The following is a 21,128-nucleotide window of genomic DNA, read 5'->3' on the forward strand; positions in this document are numbered from 1 at the left end:
TTTGGTTCCAAAATTGTGCTGATGTAAAGTAGACATGTTGGAAATGTTATTTATTAACTATTTTGTGTGACATATCTCTCTGATTTAAGGGCATAAAAATTCAAATTTTGAAAATTGCAAAAGTTTCAAAATTTTCGCCAAATTTCCATTTTTTTTTTCACAAACGCAAGTGATATCGAAGAAATTTTACCACAATCATGAAGTACAATATGTCAAGAAAAAATAATCTCCGAATCAGGGGGATCCGTTGAAGCGCTTCAGAGTAATTACCTCATAAAGTGACAGTGGTCAGAATTGTAAAAATTGGCCTGGTCAGTAACGTGCAAACCACTTTGGGGGGTAAAGGGGTTAATGTTGATGATTATGGCTTACAGTCAATGAAAACACAAAAATTATTATCTCAGTAAATTAGAATACTTTATAACAGCTTTAAAAATTATTTTAAAATCCGAAATGTTGGCCTACTGAAATGTATGTTCAGTAAATGCCCTCAATACTTGGTCGAGGCTCCTTTTGCATCAACTACAGCATCAATGCGGCGTGGCATGGAGGCGATCAGCCTGTGGCACTGCTGAGGTGTTATGGAAGCCCAGGTTGCTTTGATAGCAGCCTTCAGCTCGTCTGCATTGTTGGGTCTGGTGTCTCTCATCTTCCTCTCGACAATATCCCATAGATTCTCTATGGGGTTAAGGTCAGGCGAGTTTTCTGGCCAATCAAGCACAGTGATACTGTTGTGTGTAAACCAGGTATTGGTACTTTTGGCAGTGTGGACAGGTGCCAAGTCCTGCTGGAGAATGACATTTCCATCTCCAAAAAGCTTGTCGGCAGAGGGAAGCATGAAGTGCTGTAAAATTTACTGGTAGATGGCTGCGCTGACTTTGGTGTTGATAAAACACAGTGGACCTACACCAGCAGATGACATGGCCCCCCAAACCATCACTGATTGTGGAAACTTCACACTAGACTTCAAGCAGCTTGGATTGTGGCCTCTCCACTCTTCCTCCAGACTCTGGGACCTTGATTTCCAAATGAAAATTGGAACTCTGGGACCTTGTGGAGTATGTCCAATGACTTAAGGGCCCCACATAGTCCTCCACATAGTAGAATGGGCCCCACACAGTCCTCCACACAGTAGAATGGGCCCCACACAGTCCTCCACACAGTAGAATGGGCCCCACACAGTCCTCCACACAGTAGAATGGGCCCCACACAGAATAATGGGCCCCACACAGTCCTGCACACAGAATAATGGGCCCCACACAGTCCTGCACACAGAATAATGGGCCCCACACAGTCCTGCACACAGAATAATGGGCCCCACACAGTCCTGCACACAGAATAATGGGCCCCACACAGTCCTGCACACAGAATAATGGGCCCCACACAGTCCTGCACACAGAATAATGGGCCCCACACAGTCCCCACACAGAATAATGGGCCCCACACAGTCCCCCACACAGAATAATGGGCCCCACACAGTCCCCCACACAGAATAATGGGCCCCACACAGTCCCCACACAGAATAATGGGCCCCACACAGTCCCCCACACAGAATAATGGGCCCCACACAGTCCCCCACACAGAATAATGGGCCCCACACAGTCCCCCACACTAGAATAATGGGCCCCACACAGTCCCCCACACAGAATAATGGGCCCCACACAGTCCTCCACACAGAATAATGGGCCGCACACAGTCCTCCACACAGAATAATGGGCCCCACACAGTCCTCCACACAGAATAATGGGCCCCACACAGCCCTCCACACAGAATAATGGGCCCCACACAGCCCTCCACACAGAATAATGGGCCCCACACAGCCCCCCACACAGAATAATGGGCCCCCACAGCCCTCCACACAGAATAATGGGCCCCACACAGCCCTCCACACAGAATAATGGGCCCCACACAGCCCTCCACACAGAATAATGGGCCCCACACAGCCCTCCACACAGAATAATGGGCCCCACACAGCCTGCACACAGAATAATGGGCCCCACCCAGCCTCCACACAGAATAATGGGCCCCACCCAGCCCTCCACACAGAATAATGGGCCCCACCCAGCCCTCCACACAGTATAATGGGCCCCACACAGTCCTCCACACAGTATAATGGGCCCCACATAGTCCTTTATGTAATGCACACGCCCGGACCGACTGGCGTGTGCGTGTATATGTAGTAATTCCACTGGACCGTACCGGAGAGTGAATGCCTGGAGGGGCGTAACTAAGTATCCACCCGATCCGACCAAGGTCGCACGACGGCATTCGACGCCAGTGCACCAAGGAGGAACCGAGCAGAGGGACCAGGGGCTACTCCAGGTCAGACCCCGGACACGGCTGTTGACCCACACCGGGGAATACAGGAACAGGCAGGTTAGGCTGGCACACAGACGGGTGGCTGCTGGCAAGCACGACTGGTATGCAAACAGGGAGGTACTGACAGGTACGGCAGTATGCAGGCAGGTGGATGCTGGTAAGTACGACTGTTATGCAGTCAGGGAGGTACTGGCAGGTACGACAGGTTGGAGCACAGAGTGGATAGGTCCCTGTACAGACTGGGACTTAGGAACAGAACCGCAGATGCGGTGGACAAACAGAGCAGAGCGAGACTGCCGGAGCGGCGAGCAAAGGGTCAGAGCAGAGCGAGACTGCCGGAGCAGCGAGCAAAGGGTCAGAGCAGAGCGAGACTGCTGGAGCGGCGAGCAAGGCAGGGCAGAGGGGACAGGGCTCTGTTCACACGGAAGAGAAAGGCAGAACCAGATACCCACAGGGTACTTGCAGTGAAGTAGTGAGTGGACCACAAACTCACAAAAGGAAGTACAGTGACAACAAGCAGGAGTTAGGTACAAGTTCAGACTCTGCAGAAAAAGGGAAGATATGGGCGTAGAGAGAGACGGGAAACAGGCTGGAAGATAGTTAGGGCAGGAACAGACGCTGGGAAAAGACAGACAACAGATCTAGGTAAGCGGCCCCTAGAGGGCAGAAGGAACAGGCTAAGAGCGTGTTCACACGGGCCTGGAAATACAGCCTCCAGGAAAGGCAGAAAGACAGCTGGCTAGAGTACACAGACAGGACACAGTTCAGACATGGGAACTGATACCGCAAGGCAGGAAACATAGACAGGACCTGGCACATCAGTGACTAGAAGCCAACTGACAGAACAAGATGCTCAGGCATGGATTCCAAGGAGGAGCTGGTTTAAATACCAGGTGACAGACAGCAATAGGCTGAGGACGCATTAGGGGTGTGTCTGCAGCAGCTACAAGAAACAGGAAGCTCGGCGGGCGTCGTCCTAAGCAGCCAGAGCAAAGCAAAGCAGACAATATGGAAAGAAGCCAAAGTGGCAGTCTGGACTGGAAATCAAGTGCGCTCTCTTGCACAGTGGGAGATGGACCACTATGCAAGGACGCCGCCAGGTATGTTACACTTTATACAGTATAATGGGCCCCACATAGTCCTCCATGCAGTATAATGGGCTCCACATAGTCCTCCATACAGTATAATGAGCCCCACATAGTCCTCCATACAGTATAATGAGCCCCACATAGTCCTCCATACAGTATAATGAGCCCCACATAGTCCTCCATACAGTATAATGGGCCCCACATAGTCCTCCATACAGTATGATGGGCCCCACATAGTCCTCCATACAGTATGATGGGCCCCACATAGTCCTCCATACAGTATGATGGGCCCCACACAGTCCTGCACACAGAATAATGGGCCCCACACAGTCCTCCACACAGAATAATGGGCCCCACACAGTCCTCCACACAGAATAATGGGCCCACACAGCCTCCACACAGAATAATGGGCCCCACACAGCCCTCCACACAGTATGATGGGCCCCACACAGCCCTCCACACAGTATGATGGGCCCCACACCGCCCTCCACACAGTATGATGGGCCCCACACAGCCCTCCACACAGTATGATGGGCCCCACACAGCCCTCCACACAGTATGATGGGCCCCACACAGCCCTCCACACAGTATGATGGGCCCCACACAGCCTCCACACAGTATGATGGGCCCCACACAGCCCTCACACAGTATGATGGGCCCACACAGCCCTCCACACAGTATGATGGGCCCCACACAGCCCTCCACACAGTATGATGGGCCCCACACAGCCCTCCACACAGTATGATGGGCCCCACACAGCCCTCCACACAGTATGATGGGCCCCACACAGCCCTCCACACAGTATGATGGGCCCCACACAGCCCTCCACACAGTATGATGGGCCCCACACAGCCCTCCACACAGTATGATGGGCCCCACACAGCCCTCCACACAGTATGATGGGCCCCACACAGCCCTCCACACAGTATGATGGGCCCCACACAGCCCTCCATACAGTATGATGGGCCCCACACAGTCCTCCATACAGTATAATGGGCCCACATAGTCCTCCATACAGTATAATGGGCCCACATAGTCCTCCAAATATATTTATTGCATTTGTTTCTTGCACTCAGTGCACACAAGGGCCGGGCCTTCCTTCCTGTGAGCTGGGTATTAGGTTTATGTAGCTTCCTATCCCTGTGTCCATAGTCGGCCCCGCTCCTGATCGGCCCTCATTCACATTGAGGTCATTTTTTTTAATACCAGAGATTAGAACTGTTCTGATTGGGTACTTTTATGGGCGCCCACCTTGTCGTGGTGGGATGGCTTTTATGCTTCTTTTTTTATCAAAAATGGTGTGAACTATTGCTTTTACTTACAGCAGGGTATAGGCTCATTTCGTTTCTGTTAGGTTTTGCCTTATGACCAGTGTGAACGTGCGCCTACACGCTGCATGTATACCAACTCCAGCTCATTGCTTTAGGTTGGCTGCAGCGCCACAGACTAGACGGTCCCTCTCTCTTGGCGGCAGAGGAGCGAGTTACCACTGCGCCGCTATTAGGCCTTAGGTCTGGGTTCACACTACGCTTATTGCGCATGTCAGGGGCTCCATTAGAATCCACTTCAGTAAGAGGGATGTTACCAGACTCATCGTCAGAAAGCATCTGCACTGAGAGCTACAGGCTGAGGGAGAAGCAGGGAACAGCAGGAAATCCGCCGCAGGGGCTCGTCCCGCCCTCCTCTGCTGCCCATTGGCCGGTGACTGACGGAGCCTCTCGCTGATTGGAAGAAACCGATGTCAGTCAGCAAGGCAGCAGTGGGAGGGGAAGAAGAGTGTGTCAGTGGGTAATGACGTCACTTTTCTAACTTAGCTCATTAGCGTACGCACCTCATGCTCCTATCCTATTGGTCAATTCAGTCTGACTGGCCGGCTCTTATAGGAGGACGCGTCATCTGGAGGGAGGGGCTTTTATAAGGCCACGCCCTATGTAGTATGTGCCTTTCTACTTAAAGGGGTTGTCCACTTTTGGGATTTTTTTTTTCTTACTTGAATACATGTATTTGTGGCTAAATAGCATATTTACAACTGGCTTTCATTATAAAATGTTTCACCATTTGGTCTTTTTATCCCTGCACATTCATCTGTGGTTATAAATCACCCATTAGAGCTCACTGATGGAATCTCAGGTAGCCCAATCTGCAGCCAGAAATAAACAGTGCAATGCAGAGGCTATAAAAGGCAAACGGTGCAATATTTTTAATGAAGCCCAATTGCAAAAATTAGTTTTACCTAAAAATACATGTATTTAAGTTAAAAAAAAAAAAAAAGGGTCCCCAGAGGTGGACAACCCCCTTAACTTGCAGTCAGTGGTGTCTTCTTATGTACAGAATGTTTTTAGCTGATTGATCACCCTGTGAGGATTTGAACCTGCGATCACTTGTGTATTGCAAAATTACTTCCCTGCGGGGGAAGGGCTTCATAGGTGCACAGACTTGACACCTGCACTGCCCGGAGTGGGCTCAGCTCCCTGTATGGAGGATGCTGCCCAGGTTCACCGCCTCTGCTGGCAGTGACATAGTTAAAGGGATTTAGGAAATGACAGTACTCTTAAAGGGAAGGTCTGATAATAGCATAATGTAGAGCAAGAGAGCCTGATTCCAGTGATGTGTCACTTACTAGACTGTGTGCTGTCATTTCAAAACAATCAGTGTTTTATCAGCAGGAGATTATCACTGGAGGACTAGGTGTCAGGTGCACAGTAGTCCAGCTAGTCTGTGTAACCACACCCCCTCTTCTGATTGGCAGTTTGCTGACAGTGTACACAGAAAGCTACCAATCAGTGCTGTGAGCGGGGTTATACACAACTGAGAATACTGACCCCTGCTACATATAAAACAGGAATTTTATCAAAACTACAGCAAGCAGCCCAGTAAGTGATACGTCGCCGGAATCAGGGTCTCTGCCCATACATCATGCTGCTCTCAGATTATACAGCAAAATATGCTGATGGATTTCCTTTAAAGACAAGAAAACTTGCCTTTCTTGGTGCAAAATCACTTAAGGATTGCCAAGATGATGAACTTAAGGGAAAGTGTTGGGGAGTGTTGTAGAAAAAATGCGTCAAAAACACGATGTGTGCACACAGCCTGATGATAATTTTCTGTATTGTACAGATTTGTGTCTACATCTCCTCCACCCTCCACCACCGCTGGAATCTGCTGACTTGGGGAAGTTGTGAGCTCCTAGAAAACTTTTCTGTGATTCAGCAGGATTTCCCCAGAAGAAACCAGTGTGGAGTTTATTTTTTTTATTTAGGACGTTGCAGAATATTGCAGCTACTTATATGTATTTATTCCCAACATTGAAAGTTATCACCCACCCACTTGGCTAAGTATTAACTTTCCGATCAGTGGGGGTCCGAGTGGTCCCAAGAACGGGGCTCTAAAGTGCCTCTTGGGAAGTGGGTCACTACCTTCATTCAGTATGGGAGATAACTAAGTACACCCCAATCCCACCGACCGTCCCATAGAGAATGAATGATGCGGTGGTGTTAAAGCACTGCTGCGTTTTTATGGGGTGTTTCTTGGGACCTATGAGACCCCATTTCAGGAAAACCCATGCAGTTTATTAAAAAGTGCTTTACTCATCCTCCCCAGGTCCAGTGTAGAGTCTCTGCCGCTGCTCCTTGCACCTGTTATTATATGCAGCACAGATGTCACGACAGCCAATCAGTGAACTTAGTGGCTTTGAGAGCTTGTGCCATCAGTGAGTTCAGAGAAGACTCAATGTGGACCCAAGGAGGGTGAGAATGACAGTCAGTGACGGATTCAGGACAGCTGTCAAAGGGGGTCGCAGGGGTGGTCCGCACTGAGACATTGAAACAAACTGAAACGTGAGAGAAACAATACATTTCTTCATTTCTGAGCAAGAGGAAATCTTGAAAATGGTGAGGAAATGAGGCAGATAATGCGCAATAATGATATTATGTAATAATACATTTTTCATACTATACATATAAGCTCTATTACTAGTTAACAAAAAAACAACACGTGCTTTGCTCACCCTCCCCAGGTTCATCACTGATTCTCCACAACTGCCTTGATCTCAACGGCTATGAGCGTGTCGCGCTCCTCTTCTTCCAAGAGCCATAACTTTTTTATTTTTCCGTCAATATGGCCGTGAGAGCTCTTATTTTTTGTGGGACGAGTTGTACTTTTGAACGACACCATTGATTTTACCATATCGTGTACTAGAAAATGGGAAAAAAATTCCAAGTGCGGAGAAATTGCAGAAAAAGTGCAATTCCACAATTGTTTTATTTTTTACCATGTTCACTAAATGCTAAAACTAATCTGCCATTATGATTCTCCAGGTCATTATGAGTTCGTAGACACCAAACATGTATTGGTTCTTTTTTATTTAAGTGGTGAAAAAAAATCCGACCTTTTTTTTTTACAAAAGAATTAGCTTATATTGTCATTTTCCGAGACCTGTAGTGTCTCCATTTTTCGTGATCTGGGGCCAGGTGAGGGCTTATTTATTGCGTGTCGAGCTGATGTTTTTATTGATACCATTTTGGGGTAGATCCGATGTTTTGATCACCCGTTATTGCATTTCATTGCGGCAAAAAAAAAAGCTAATCTGGCTTTCCCATTTTTTTCTGGTTACACCGTTTACCGATCGGATTAATTTAATTTATATTTCGATAGATCGGGCGATTCTGAACGCAACGATACCAAATATGTGTATTTTTTTTTTTAATTGTTATATTTTCAATGGAACACAAGGGGGTGATTTGAATTTTTGTGTTTTTTTTTATTATTTTTTTATATAATTTTTTAATTTATTTTTAGCTATTTACTTGCTTCAATAATCTTCTTAGGAGACTAGAGGCTGTGATCATCTGATCGCCTGAGCTACACATAGCACCTGCGATGTGTAGCAGCATTCATGATCTCCTATGAACGTCAGCCACAGGCCGGCGTTCATAGGAGATTCAAAATGACAGGCATGGGGGTCTTCTACAAACCCATGCCTGTCATGGCGCAAATTCAACAATGACGGGCCCTTTACTCAGAAATTCAGCTCATTGCACATGGACGTCTACAGCCAGCCACTTCTCTTCTCCTCGACGACAGAACATATCGGCGTCCATCTTGGCAGCCATTTCCTGCAGCCCTTCCTGACTTTATTGTCCAGCACTGACCTAGGGCAGGGAAAGGGACGGACGTGTTATGTATTCAGATACTTGTGTAGCACCCTGAGGATTCAGCTGCTACAGGGGTATTGCACCTCAACCCAGAGGTGTGATATTCCACTCCCGGGTAAGGATGGAGTGTGGAACTGAGCTCAGTTAGCTGCATGCACTACATACATCCCATTTCCGGGGAACAGACCGATGGTACTTCCACTAGAGAAATGTGCAGGTACGACAGTGTCTGTTCCTGGCTGGAGTGGGAGGGGGGGTGGAACATCCCAGTAGTGTAGGGGCAGATAGGGGGAGCAGTCTGGGTAATGCTAGGAGCTCATTGGGTGCTGGTCACCTGAGCTCACACATAGAGGGAGTATATAAGGTGGGAACCATCTTAGAACAGGGTCTTTTGTAGAGGTTTGGTCAGACAGATAACAGCCAGTCTTTTGTAGAGGAAGAGAGCAGAGAAGCAGAGCCGCTCCAAGGCCAAGAGAGAGAGAGAGAAAGGAGAAAGAAGGACCCAGAGGGGGAGAAGAGGGAACTCCAAGAACCCAAAATTAGATCAGAGGGTGAAGAGTTGGCACAAGGGTACCGGATCCCAAGCTGGTGGAGGGCACTAATCCTCAGCCAGAGACCGGAGGTCGTGGGCAGGATCTGCCACGACCACCCACTAAATCCACCCGGAAGGCAAACCAAGAATAGGGTCAGGTAACCCAGAGACAAGGGTTTTGCCACCAAGAGACCCGAGGGAGCCGGACTTAGGTGGATCCCTGGTGGGGAAGGCCAGAGAGAAGGACAAGTCAGAAAGGGAGCTCAGGACCACGCTCCAGAATTACTTGGGGGTTGGCCGAGTCCAGGACCTGGTGGACGCAGCACGGCTCGGGTGGTCACTCAAGGCCGGAGTGACCAGTACAACAGCAGTAAGTAAAAACCCTGAACTGCACAGCCCGACTCTGAGTCTCATTACCATCCTCCCTGCACCTCCACAACCACCATCCTCTACAACTGACCCCCTGAGGCTATACCCCTCCCGTTGGGGGTTATACTACCAGAGCTGCACAATCACCACCAGCCTCAGCGGACCCTGCTGCAGCGGCGGCCGTACTGACCGCACATCAACGGGTGGCGTAGTCGACACAAAGAACACTAATAACATCTGTAAGGACTGCCACACACTGAGCTTGACACCCTGGGCACGGACCGGGTCACCGCCACTCGGAGACTACAACCCCCATCTGATCCGGCTCCGGGTATCCCCCAAACAACACTGGCCCAGGGGGCGCGTCAACTTTGGCGTAGTCGGCAGGATCACGTGCCCGCAACACCCGGGTACTGCGTGCCTGAAGAAAAGAACAAGTTTACCTCAAAAAGAAGTCTCCCGCCGGTCCCGGAGGGTCCCCGCCATCGGACTCCATCACAGATCGATTCCCGCCGGTTGTCCGCCATTTGCAGCTTTTTCCCGCCATCTGCAGAGTTTCCCGCCACTGGGAGACGATTCCCGCCATTTCCAAAGGTTTCCCGCCTTGGAAGAGCGGACGCCATTATGGGCGTGCCAGAGGATGGCAAGAGGCCACCTCCCATCGTGGGCCAGGTCGAAGAATGGCGCCAAAAGCGGAAACCGCGCCCACCAACAGAGACTGTGATGCTGGAAGTGTCCATCAGCGTGAGAGAACTGCCCCTGGAACTGAAGTTGCCCCGGGACCACCCTCAATGTGGGCGGAGACAGAACAAAAGAGCAAAGATGGGTGCCGCCTGGAGCAGTCTGGAGAGAGCGCACCCGGAGACAAGACGTCTGGAGAAGAGTCCAGAGAAAACGCACCCGGAGATGGAGGGAGAGACAGGCAGCACCGACCCAGTGGTTAGGAGCCTGCTGCAAGCAACAACTCCACTAGGCTTAGTGGAGATCCTAGCACAGCTCCCCCGAGACAGGGAGTGTGCGCAGACCGCGTTGGAGGGCCTCGCACGGAGGATGGCCCGGGCGCAGCGGGAGACGTTGGCGGAGTGGAGCCGAGAGATGGCCCAGCAGACCGAAACCCGTCAGCGGAGCACGCCACCCGAGACGAGGAGACAGACCGCCTCTGAGGATGGCGCAGGAGGACTCAAGGCCGGAGACGGCGCAGAGAAGGGAGCTGAACGGACGGAGGCAGGTAAAGGGGACGTCTATACCCCGAGCCGGGAAACCGCGTGCCTGCCCCAGCTCCCCGTCGCAGAGCCCGAAGTTCCCCCTGCCGTGCCCGTCGCTGCAACGTCACCGCCGCAGACTAGGCCTCAACCGGAAGCCGCGGCCGCGACCCCTGTGACGTCACGCGCCTCGACCCCGAGCGCGGCCAAGCAGGAAACACCATCAGCCTGGTCGCAAGGCCTAGTACCCCCGGGCGCCGCAATACCAACAGCGCCCCCTACCTCCGCGGAGCCCCCGGCCTGGTCGCAGGGCAGAGTAACCCAGGGCGCCGCCGTCCTTACGGTGCCCTTTACCTTCAAGGTGCCCCAAGCCTGGTCGCAAGGCCTGGGCAACCCGGGCGCCGCTACCACCACTGCGCCCATAACATCAAGAGTGCCGCACCTGGGTGAAGACCTGTTCGCCCAGCATACGTGCCCGGACGGGCAGCCCTTTGTCTGGCCCGAGGAGTACATCCAGCTGGAACTCCAGAGAGCAAGGCCCATGTGCGAGCCCCTGATTCCGGCTCCGAAGCCCGTAAAGAGGACCTCGCCCCCGCTAGAAGAGGCACAGTTTGAGTGGGACCCCACCGGAGAAGACCTCATGGGGTTCACTCAGGAGACTCGGGCAGCTGCAGCGGAGCGTGCAGAGTGCTGCCGGCAGCAGCTTGAGGTCTTCGAGAGGGAGCGGAGAGAGAGGCGGGTCCGGGAACAGCGAGCACAGATAAGAAGCGCGGAGCAGAAGAGCCGGACCAGGAGGAACCCCCGTGCAGCTCATGGTCCCCCTTTCACCGGGACTGTGATAAAATTCAACATGCAGCACGGATGGGGCTTTATCAGAGACCACCATACCCCCGGCGACGTCTTTGTAACGCGCAGAGACGTGGAGTCCCATCTGCCGGAGGGACACAGAGGTCGTGACCTGTACGTAGGGGACGAGGTCACGTTCACCCGGCACAAGTGTGCCAAAGGACCCTACGCCCTCCATGTGCATCGCCTGACGGAGGAGGAGCAAGAGGACCCGGACGGCTCTGAAGAATCTAAAGGAGGAGCAGGAGGACGCCGTCGTTGAAGTACGGTAGAGAGAGACTGTAAATAGTTACCCGTCGGGGTACAGTGAACTGTTGCTGCTTTAAATATGTCCCCGTTGGGGCAAGAGTGAACTGTTAACCCGTGTGTCCCTTAACCCCACTGGCCGAGGACTGAGAGCGGCCATTTCCCTTTGTATATAGTTGCGCTTCTTAAAGCGCCCCCTACTGGTTTTAAAGGAAAACCGAGTTTCTAAAAGAGACTGTCGCACTTTACCCGGTCACAAGTTGCACCGTGGCCGGAGGAACAAGAGTGTTTCTAATGAGAAGTTTTATATGAAAAGTTTTATGATATATATATATATATATGTGATGTTTTATATGTTGATGTTGTTATGCAAAAATTGTATGTTTGATGTTTTTATTATCTTACAGCCCGAGGACGTGCTGTGATTTACCAGGGGGGAATGTAGCACCCTGAGGATTCGGCTGCTACAGGGGTATTGCACCTCAACCCAGAGGTGTGATATTCCACTCCCGGGTAAGGATGGAGTGTGGAACTGAGCTCAGTTAGCTGCATGCACTACATACATCCCATTTCCGGGGAACAGACCGATGGTACTCCCACTAGAGAAATGTGCAGGTACGACAGTGTCTGTTCCTGGCTGGAGTGGGAGGGGGGGTGGAACATCCCAGTAGTGTAGGGGCAGATAGGGGGAGCAGTCTGGGTAATGCTAGGAGCTCATTGGGTGCTGGTCACCTGAGCTCACACATAGAGGGAGTATATAAGGTGGGAACCATCTTAGAACAGGGTCTTTTGTAGAGGTTTGGTCAGACAGATAACAGCCAGTCTTTTGTAGAGGAAGAGAGCAGAGAAGCAGAGCAGCTCCAAGGCCAAGAGAGAGAGAGAGAGAGAGGAGAAAGAAGGACCCAGAGGGGGAGAAGAGGGAACTCCAAGAACCCAAAATTAGATCAGAGGGTGAAGAGTTGGCACAAGGGTACCGGATCCCAAGCTGGTGGAGGGCACTAATCCTCAGCCAGAGACCGGAGGTCGTGGGCAGGATCTGCCACGACCACCCACTAAATCCACCCGGAAGGCAAACCAAGAATAGGGTCAGGTAACCCAGAGACAAGGGTTTTGCCACCAAGAGACCCGAGGGAGCCGGACTTAGGTGGATCCCTGGTGGGGAAGGCCAGAGAGAAGGACAAGTCAGAAAGGGAGCTCAGGACCACGCTCCAGAATTACTTGGGGGTTGGCCGAGTCCAGGACCTGGTGGACGCAGCACGGCTCGGGTGGTCACTCAAGGCCGGAGTGACCAGTACAACAGCAGTAAGTAAAAACCCTGAACTGCACAGCCCGACTCTGAGTCTCATTACCATCCTCCCTGCACCTCCACAACCACCATCCTCTACAACTGACCCCCTGAGGCTATACCCCTCCCGTTGGGGGTTATACTACCAGAGCTGCACAATCACCACCAGCCTCAGCGGACCCTGCTGCAGCGGCGGCCGTACTGACCGCACATCAACGGGTGGCGTAGTCGACACAAAGAACACTAATAACATCTGTAAGGACTGCCACACACTGAGCTTGACACCCTGGGCACGGACCGGGTCACCGCCACTCGGAGACTACAACCCCCATCTGATCCGGCTCCGGGTATCCCCCAAACAACACTGGCCCAGGGGGCGCGTCACTTGTACCCCCCTATAGATTGTATACAAGTAGTGGGAGTAAAGGGTGTGTCCGCATGAAGTACTTTTGACATGATTTTCAAAATTCACCTCAGAAATTCATGTCATGATAATGGCGCAACGTCACGTTCCTTTGTTTTTTTTTCAGTGAGGTCATAGTGAAAGCAATGTGCTTTTCCCATTAAAATCCACAGGAAGCTTATCTAAAGAGTATTTGAAGAATGAACAAATCCTGTTTTGTGCCTCCATTTTGGTGCCCTGTTGACATTTTCACAAAATGGCCGCCAACGTTTTAGATTCATCTTATGCGGTGCTTTTTTTTTGGACGTTCAAGACACATCCTTCCTCGTCCATTGCCCTTTACTTCAGCCCTGTATATCCAGTCTACTAAAGGGGTGGGTATATGTTAAATTCCTGAAGAACACTGCATAGGGAAGACTGTGCGGCCATTTTGTGAAGATACAAATGAAGTTCTAGTGAGGAGTAACAGCGACAGGATTGACCATATCTTTGTCATTTATTGTCCAGTTTGATTAGGGGGGTTTCACTGACCCCTTAACTCCTTCCTGACAGGATTTTACTTCTAAAATTAGCAACCGGAGTGAGCTCCGATCTCTGCTGTGAGGCAGCCATCGTCCCCCAGATCATTGGGTTTTAATGGCAGCCTGAGGATCCCTGTCGCTTCAATGCTAGTGCTCCCAATAAAGCTAATGCTGTGTCTTGGCTTCATAGGAGGTGGCCATTTTTGCTGTATACTGAGGTACTACAATATATATCCCTGTAGGGACTAAAAAGGATAATTGAAAATTAATAAAAAATAAAATCTGAAAAAAAAATAAAACAAATTAACCCAAACCCCAAAATTTATTTTTTTTGGTCACCAGACATCCCAAAATAAATGGAATAAAAGGTATTGTTTGTACCCCAAAATACCAATATAACTACAGCTCGCTATATATAAAAAAGCTCCATCAGTGTAAGTGGTGTTGGCGCTGTCGGTTACCGCCGTGGGATCTGGGCATGTGCACCACTCGTCGGTTGCTCGGGGGCCGGTACGGTGCACGTTGTAAGTACAGGCTGAAATCTGGGGAGGGGGCACCTGGAGAATCGAGTAATGGGGGCAAAAGTGGCAGGCACTATGGGGGAAATTAGCTTTTACATTGTGTGGGTAGCATTACTTTCAGTTGGGAAAACAAGTTATCCTATTTTTCACAGGATAGGTGATAACTTGTTGATCGGTGGGGGTCCGATCACTTGGGCGCAGGGGCGTAATGATCGCAGAGGGTGCGACCGGGCCCATGCGGGAGACCATGGACCCCAGGGTCTACTTCAACTGGATGTGCGTCCGAGATCGCACATAGGCGCTGGGGTCGGCGGCCTCCCTCCCGCACGGGCTCAGAAGAGGACGCCGGAAGTTGAGGGAGCAGAGGAAGGTGAGAAGAATGTTTTGAGGTTTTTTTTAATACAGAACGGGGAACACATATACCAGAAAGAGGCCCAGGATGGGGGACATATATGCCAGGATGGGGGATATATATACTAGGATAGGGAACATATACCAGGATGCGGCCCAGGATGGGGGACATATATACCAGGACGAGGGACATATATACCAGGATGGGGGACATATATACCAGGATGGGGGGCATATACCAGGATGCGGCCCAGGATGGGGGACATGTATGCCAAGATGGGGGACATGTATGCCAAGATGGGGGACATGTATGCCAGGATGGGGGACATGTATGCCAGGATGGGGGACATGTATGCCAGGATGGGGGACATGTATGCCAGGATGGGGGACATGTATGCCAGGATGGGGGACATGTATGCCAGGATGGGGGACATGTATGCCAGGATGGGGGACATATATGCCAGAATGAGGGATATATATACCAGGAAGGGGTCCAGGATGGGAGGCATTAGTACAGGATCGGGGACATTACTACATAATGGGGGGGGGGGCATTTATGTCTTTATAGGATTTAGAATGCTACAAGGACCCATACATCTAACCAACATGCAGGGTGGCCCAGGTCCAGGGGGCCCATCAGACTCTAGTTAGTCACTGCTTGGACAGGGCACTTTTATCACTGCTAGAATAGAACGACAGGTTCGGACGCCTGACTGCCGCTCCATTCATTCCCTATGGGGTTGCTGTGCACTTGGCTTTTTCTGACAGTTCCATAGAGAATGAATAAATCGGCGGTCAGGCGGTGCGGGTAAGTCGGTGTGGGTCCCAGCGGTCGGACCACCACCGATCTGCAAGTTATTACATATCCTGGGTACAGGAGATAATTTGTTTTCACTGGACAAACCCTTTAAGTCCCTTTAAGAGGCGTTCCTATCAAATGGATGACTCAGGAACCCTATTCTCGTGATTGGTTGCAATTGCAGCGTTGGGACCTTGTTTGATCAGACACTTATCACCTACCCTGTGAATAAGTGATAAGTTGTAATTTTGGCAGCAACCTTTTAAAGGGATTGTCTAGGTTCAGAAAAATATGGCTGCTTTCTTTTTAGGAACAGCGTCACCCTTGACCATAGGTAGAGAGGGGTATTGCATCTCAGCTCCATTGACTTCAATGAAGCTGAATTAATATCAAAAATAGGGGTCAACGGTGGGGCTGTCTCTGAAAGAAAGCAGCCATATTATTCTAAGCCTGGACAAATTCTTTAAGCTTAAAGGGGTTGTCCACCTTTAGGGACATTATTTTTCTTTTAATTAGGTGCATGTATTTGGGACTAAAAATCATTTTTGCAATTGGGTTTCATTAAAAATTTTGCACAGTTTGCCTTCTATAGTTCTAGTAATATAGTTCTATAATAATTCTATAATAATTCTTACTGTAGAATGAGTTAACTGTGAAACAGTCAGTGAGTTTTTTCATACTGAATGACGGGAAGTTTGTAACTCTATTATTTGTCTTTTTCTAAAGTGATTTATGACCACAGACCACATCAAAGTTGAATGTGCAGGGAAATAAAGAACCTGTAAAAGGAAAACGGTGCAAAATTTGCACTAATTTTTTTTTTGTGTATTATTTTTTTTTTTCAGTGGACAACCCCTTTAAGGTATCAAAAAACAATACATTTATTTTATTTGTGGTCTGTAGAATGCGATGGTCACCTAAGCTCCGCCTCTATGACCTCATGCATGACTTTTCATGTACATAGGTTCCGCATATTCCGTAGGACAAGAGAACTGACTGCAGATATCTCCTCTAAGAACCTTCATGGAACTAACGCTAAAGACCGTCTTTCAGTCCCAGGAAATGTTAGTGGGGGGAAAAAAAGAGACCACTGAAATGAAGGTGCCGTTCGGGTTTCCCAGCAAGCAAAGAAGATCAAAATCCGTCTCTATTGATAGGTAAATGTATATTGCTCGCCTCTGACATGTAGGATGGAATCTGTCTGTCTAGGCAAACTAGGATCTAAAATGATACCTTCCATTGATGCCCCATTGATTACTGGGATTCCTATACTTTTGAGCACAAAGTGTTGAATAAGGGATACCACCAGCTTTAGGTGCTGAGGCCAATAGGGACCATGGAGCCCCCTTAAGTGTAAGTGGCGAACCACATGCAGACGTACAGGTGGTTCACCTCTATGGCCACCTCTAACTTCAAAGTGCTTCTCTCATATATGATCTGAGGCCCCATTCACATCTTCTTAATTTGTTTATAAGGAAAAATTGGTACATTTAAATACCACCTTAAAGAAATGTATTTTATTTAAATATTATATATTTTTTATTTTATTTTTCATATTAATTTGGATATTAAAAAAAAAAAATCTTGCAATTTTCACACTGGCCACTAGTCCTGATGTTAGCCTTCTTCTTCCTATTCTTCACATGGACATAAGCAGCAATAGACTGACTCAGACCTGGTTTGTTTGTATATAAACTTTCTGGGCATGTTGCAATCTGGTGATATTGTACAGGGAGGGGAGGAGGTGAGCTGTGACATCCCATTTTGTGAATGGTGAACTCTGTGCTATCTACTGTATATAGAGATATTATCTTTTATTGTATTCCTGTCTGTGATGATAATGAGATTTCTGAAAAGCCCCCGAAACAGAACAGGAAGTATAATGTAATCCTGTCTGTGATGATGATGAGACTTCTGAAAAGTCTCCTGAACAGAACAGTAAAAATGAATCTAGAATTAAAGAGTAACTAAACGTATATATATATTTTTATATAATTTGTCCAGCATGGAAAGTATCTTTCTAAATCACTTTATTAGGGGGATTAATCTTCATTTCTTTAAAAAGAAAGTGCATATAAGTGGCTTCCAAACCTCCGCTTTTCCCAAGAGAGATACCCTTTAATCCTAGTGGCGCCACTGTGTGAAAATTGCAACATTTCTATTTTTTTTTTCTATATAAACACAAATATGGAAAATTGTATACAGACAATCTATTAGCAAAAATGTGTACAAAAAAATTGAAAACCTGATTTAAACAATAGGACATGCTACAGATAGGAGCCAAAAGGACACATTTAGGGGCCAAAAAACCCCCAAGGACAAGTTAAGAGTGCACATGTGGTTCATGCTAAAAATAAAAAAAAAAATGAGACTTGAGCAAGGCCTGACCTTGTCGGTCCGTGCGTGAACACACCTTCTTCAGCTAAGATCTGCCCTTTTTTCCAGAGCAGATATGAGCGTACAAACGCCAAAATATGCTAAATTTTTGTTCAACTCAGCTTGCACAAAAATTATCTTCATTTGTCTGGGGGAAAGGGCTTGATCTGCTTCTGTCCATGATTCTTTGCGGGTGATCTTTCTATGAGGCAGAACATGTTAGTATTAGGCTAAGTCCATAGGGGACGGACAGCCCCAATGAGGAAGAAAATCAGCAGCAAAATACACAGCTCCAAATACTGCTGATGATTTGCCACAGATTTTGAGAATTTTTGCTGCAGGTTCGGGTCAGGAGACCGGCGGTCAGTCCATACATTGTGGTGTATATATGGACTGTGAAATACGCTCTTGTGAACCCGGCTTAATACACAATGGATTTTCCACCAGCAAATTTGTGGCGGCAAATCTGCTAAGTATTCATCCAATGTGGACATCACTTTAAGTTTCAGAAGTTTGTCAAATTAGTTCAGAAGCACTGCATGAAAGTTTCTCTTCTCCATCAGACCGGGATCTCCTAGACCCTCTGACAGCACGGCCTGGAGCCATCTGGTGAAAAAATCTTCGGCCTCCACCAACGTGTCCATCTTGAATTTAGCCGAAAAACAATCATCCTCTTCCGAATCAGAATCAGAAGAGTCTCAAAAATCAGAGGTATCTGATCTAATATATATAATTGTCTTATCCCGTCTGTCTGTCCAGGAAATCCCACGTTGCTGATTAGTCAGGCCGCGGCCAATCAGCGACGCGGGATTTCAGAACAAGATGGTGGCCGTTAGCGGCTCACCCTCACACGCTCACACCCTCGGACGCTCACCCCCTCACCCTCGGACGCTCACCCCCTCACCCTCGGACGCTCACCCCCTCACCCTCGGACGCTCACCCCCTCACCCTCGGACGCTGACCCCCTCACCCTCGGACGCTGACCCCCTCACCCTCGGACGCTGACCCCCTCACCCTGAGACGCTCACCCCCTCACCCTGAGACGCTCACCCCCTCACCCTGAGACGCTCACCCCCTCACCCTGAGACGCTCACCCCCTCACCCTGAGACGCTCACCCCCTCACCCGCTCGCCCTCAGACGCTCACCCGCTCGCCCTCAGACGCTCACCCGCTCGCCCTCAGACGCTCACCCCCTCAACCCCTCACCCTCACCCCCTCAGACGCTCACCCTCACCCCCTCACCCTCAGACGCTCACCCCCTCACCCTCAGACGCTCACCCCCTCACCCACTCACCCCATCACCCTGACGCTCACCCACTCACCCCATCACCCTCACGCTCACCCCCTCACCCCCTCACGCTCACCCCCTCACCCCCTCACGCTCACCCCCTCACCCTGAGACGCTCACCCCCTCACCCTGAGACGCTCACCCCCTCACCCTCAAATGCTCACCCCCTCTCCCTCAACCCCTCTCCCCCTCGCCCTCAGACGCTCGCCCCCTCGCCCTCAGACGCTCGCCCCCTCGCCCTCAGACGCTCGCCCCCTCGCCCTCAGACGCTCGCCCCCTCGCCCTCAGACGCTCGCCCTCAGACGCTCGCCCGCTCGCCCTCAGACGCTCGCCCTCAGACGCTCGCCCCCTCGCCCTCAGACGCTCGCCCCCTCGCCCTCAGACGCTCGCCCCCTCGCCCTCAGACGCTCGCCCTCAGACGCTCGCCCGCTCGCCCTCAGACGCTCGCCCTCAGACGCTCGCCCGCTCGCCCTCAGACGCTCGCCCTCAGACGCTCGCCCGCTCGCCCTCAGACGCTCGCCCTCAGACCCTCACCCCCTCAACCCCTCACCCTCACCCCCTCATCCCCTCACCCTCAGATGCTCACCCCCTCTCCCTCAACCCCTCTCCCTCACCCCCTCACCCTCACCCACTCACCCTCACCCCCTCACCCTCAGACGCTCACCCCCTCACCCTCAGACGCTCACCCCCTCACCCTCAGACGCTCACCCCCTCACCCTCAGACGCTCACCCCCTCACCCACTCACCCCATCACCCTGACGCTCACCCCCTGACGCTCACCCCCTCACCCTGAGACGCTCACCCCCTCACCCTGAGACGCTCACCCCCTCACCCTGAGACGCTCACCCCCTCACCCTGAGACGCTCACCCCCTCACCCTGAGACGCTCACCCCCTCACCCTGAGACGCTCACCCCCTCACCCGCTCGCCTTCAGACGCTCACCCGCTCGCCCTCAGACGCTCACCCCCTCAACCCCTCACCCTCAGACGCTCAACCCCTCACCCACTCACCCCATCACCCTGACGCTCACCCCCTCACCCTGAGACGCTCACCCCCTCACCCTGAGACGCTCACCCCCTCACCCTGAGACGCTCACCCCCTCACCCTGAGACGCTCACCCCCTCACCCTGAGACGCTCACCCCCTCACCCTGAGACGCTCACCCCCTCACCCTGAGACGCTCACCCCCTCACCCGCTCGCCCTCAGACGCTCACCCGCTCGCCCTCAGACGCTCACCCCCTCAACCCCTCACCCTCACCCCCTCAGACGCTCACCCTCACCCCCTCACCCTCAGACGCTCACCCCCTCACCCACTCACCCCATCACCCTGACGCTCACCCACTCACCCCATCACCCTGACGCTCACCCCCTCACCCCCTCACGCTCACCCCCTCACCCCCTCACCCTGAGACGCTCACCCCCTCACCCTGAGACGCTCACCCCCTCACCCTGAGACGCTCACCCCCTCACCCTGAGACGCTCACCCCCTCTCCCTCGCCCCCTCGCCCTCAGACGCTCGCCCCCTCGCCCTCAGACGCTCGCCCGCTCGCCCTCAGACGCTCGCCCTCAGACGCTCGCCCTCAGACGCTCGCCCTCAGACGCTCGCCCTCAGACGCTCGCCCTCAGACGCTCGCCCTCAGACGCTCGCCCTCAGACGCTCGCCCTCAGACGCTCGCCCTCAGACGCTCACCCCCTCGCCCTCAGACGCTCACCCCCTCGCCCTCAGACGCTCACCCCCTCGCCCTCAGACGCTCACCCCTTCACCCGCTCGCCCTCAGACGCTCACCCGCTCGCCCTCAGACGCTCACCCCCTCAACCCCTCACGCTCA

This window comes from Phyllobates terribilis, unplaced genomic scaffold, assembly GCF_046119375.1.
Source record: "Phyllobates terribilis strain yellow unplaced genomic scaffold, ASM4611937v1 Scaffold_10__3_contigs__length_209671492, whole genome shotgun sequence".
NCBI classification, from domain to species: Eukaryota; Metazoa; Chordata; class Amphibia; order Anura; family Dendrobatidae; genus Phyllobates; species Phyllobates terribilis.